Source organism: Lactuca serriola, chromosome 6, assembly GCF_051521515.1.
Source record: "Lactuca serriola cultivar US96UC23 chromosome 6, Lser_US96UC23_V15, whole genome shotgun sequence".
NCBI lineage: Eukaryota > Viridiplantae > Streptophyta > Magnoliopsida > Asterales > Asteraceae > Lactuca > Lactuca serriola.
In genome coordinates, this window is record NC_136413.1 from 182,585,695 (window position 1) to 182,589,220 (window position 3,526).

Consider the following 3,526-nt stretch of genomic DNA (forward strand, 5'->3'; position numbering starts at 1 on the left):
AAATTTAAGTACTTGAGAAAAATTCAGAAAGTAAAAGTAATTTTAGTTTCACGGTGACTCTCCTAATTATGCAAATAACTTTATACATGATTGTTGAATTGTGTACTGTTTATACTGATATTGTAAATCATTAATAAGCTCTAATAATTTTATTTTACTAAAATGTTTAACCAAAATAATCCATTTGAATTAAACCTTACTTTTTACTGATTTAACTAAATAAGCTCTTAATTAATTATGAAAAGTAGCATTACACAGAGTGTAGAATTATCAGTAAAGCTCAATACTTCTCACTAGCTAGGAAGCATAAAAACTTGTCTGATCAGCTTATATTGGAGTTAAATCCTAAACACAACCAATCTAATATTTGTTACTTTTACTGACTAATAAAGAAAATTACAGATGTAAACAGTCAGATAACTGGAGTGACTCAATAGCTATTAAAGTGGATAATGAAAACTGAATTAAAATCAAACATTCAATTAAGCATAAAACCAATCAAACTAAATAGTAAACAAAACCAAAAATGTGCCTAATAATTACTTTCACGAAAATTCGATTCTTTTGCCAAAGTGAAATCTAGGGTTTTTAGCCTGACATGGCTAAAAAACGAATTATAGAAAATAAAATAAGCTCTAAATGTCTAATCTTACTAAAATGATGATACAGATCGAATTGTGTTCTTCAAACCATCATTTGCATATTGGAATCTTCAGAAAATCGCCTCTCTATATTCTAGAATCGTCTCTGGAAGAAATTAGGGTGACAGGAGTGTTATGAGGTGCTGTTTATATATTTATTTAGTCGCTGACACATTACATGATCGTGTTTTTATGGGGCACGAACATGTTTTCTTGGAAGTGCGTCCATAATCCTTTTAATGAAGTACATTTTCATTCCTGACACTTTTGATAAAAACACTTTCGTGTTTATTAGGAAAACACATTCAAATTTTATGGATTTTAAACGTGCCAGGCTCGTGTTAGGCATTGAACTGATTTTTAAAGGAATTTTGTATTTTAATGGATCAACACGATCGTGCTTTAGGTCATAACACGATTAAATTTCTTGCTTTTCCTCCTGAGACTTCAAAATGAGGAAAATTATCTTCAAAGCTTTCACACTATCGTGCTTCTAGAGGAAGCATGATATAATTTTTGGAATGTTGCGTAGAATATTTGTTTTTCCTTGATTAAAGCAGCTTCCATGCGTTCCTCCACATCCTTCATAAGCTACCTACTCCAATTTAGCTCCAATTCTCCATCAAATGCATCCTCAAAGTGTCGTATTCTTAATCCGTGCTTATTTTCCTTGAAAATCATCAAAAAAGTGAGTAGTACCGGCATTATATGGAAATAATGAGAAATACACAATTCATAGTAAAACAAGGGAGATAGCTAGAATTTTATAAGAAAACATTGTAGATAGCATTTTATAAGAAAAAGCTGACAAATATGTGCTAATAAATGCATATAAAATGCAACTAACAAGCGTCCCCAAACTTAAACCTTACTACTCCTCGAGTAAGGAAGTGATAAGCATCGAAAACAATTGCAAGACAAAATAGTAGTGAAGGGATAAACTAAATGAAACTAACAACCTAAATGGAAACCGAAGTAACAAGAACAATAAATAAACAAGGAATAAAACATGCATGCAAAAACATAACAAAATGAAAAGAAGCATAATATGGAAAAATAAACAAAACACTCTATATTTTTTATTTATTTTTATTTTACAATCAGACTATACATCGACGAACATCCAATGGAATCACTACCTAGACGACCATTTCAACACCTTCCATGTATGACAAACTCCCAAAGTCAGAAAGACTCGCGACGGTGTAACCTAATAAACCGGCTATAGTTTTTATTTAAACTTTATACCTTAATTAGCCTTGCAAGCGAAAATAACATATTTCATAATTTCATGTCCTCAAGACTAGATAGTTAAAAACCAGGCTCGAGGCATCCTTAAGAACCCAACAAGGCCAAATCAGCTTTCGCCAAACAGTCAACTTCCCGAAGGGGTCAGAGCTCTATGCTTCCATTTTTCTGAGAACGAGAAATATCATATCAAACAAGTCTTCATTTGCCAGATTTGTCTTTAAGATGGCTTCTGCTTGAGTTCTTCAATCAACTTTTACACATATTTTCTAGTTTTTTTTGTGCTAGAAAATTACTCGGGTACCAGATTTGACAGTTTATACCCATGAGGAGCTCGAATATGACAATTTTTCTTGTTTTTTCATTTCTTTGTTGAATGTGTGGATCTGATATAAGATTCTTCGTTACCACGAAGGTAACACATGTCAATCAAATAGTGTCATGTTTTGTGGGTTCAGACTTTTCGATCAAGGTTCTTTTTAAACATTCAAAAGAAATTAATTTTGAAAATTTTATAACCGCGCACACAATGTTTCAGTATGCCATTTTTTTATTTTCTACAACCAGTGTCTCAGAAGGCAGTGTTTTGCATCTCCTAGTCATAAAAGCTACTTTTGCACTTCCATCATCGATCCTGTCATTTCGGAATTTCATTTTCCACATTCTCAGAGCTATTAAATGTAAAGTGTATCCTCATCTCACATTTTTAATGCAAACAAACAAAACATATATTTTTTTTAAATGCAAAATGCAATCATGCAGAAAACAAGACAATATTTTTTGTATTTTTGTATTTTTTTTAAGAAAAGAACTAAATCAAAACAAAATGAAAATATTTTTGGGTTTTGGATTTTTTGATATTTTTTATAGAAAAAACTATGACAAAAATAAAAAATCTTTTTGGAATTTTATAATTTTTTGATTTTTTATAAAACTAATGTAGAAAAATAAAAAGTTGTACAAGAATTTTAGAAATCCCCTCCCCAAGCTTAATTTAAAGCATTGTCATCAATGCTTGGGGAAGGAGACATAGGAATCTACTGAGGAGGGGATGGAGACGGGAATCGTCAGAACAACTCCTCCTGAAAGGAGTCGAAAACAAACTGAAAATCACTTAAAGTGGTATTTATGCGCTACATATAAGAACAGATGTCAATAATATCAGAATGTGTGCTAGTAATATCCTGAAGGAGCTCCAAGTAATGTTGATAGGCGATCGAGGTGTTAGGTTCAAAATGAGGGGGCGGGTGAGGTTGTGATGCGTCCTGAAAATCAGCATGCATAGGTTCATGTAGTTGATAGCCCGAATGCAGAATAGAAGAGGAAGGTGCATACGGGTATTGGGATGATGAAGGGCGATGAGATTGGTTTGATGGCTATAGAAAAGTGGATACAAGAGTAGCAGGCACATTCAGAAAAGGTGGCCAGTTTGTGGAACTGATTGGTTCGAAGAGGGTGATGGTAGAGAGATATGTAACCATCATGTATCGGTCACACCCGAGGATCCAGACGTGTCCTGATGGGGCTCAACAAAACAAATGCATTAACTCAAGGTTTTGAACTGAAAGTTGCGCTTCTCCCTCTAAGAATGCATACTCGCCACACATGTGGTAAGTGGTGTATATAGTGATGAGAAC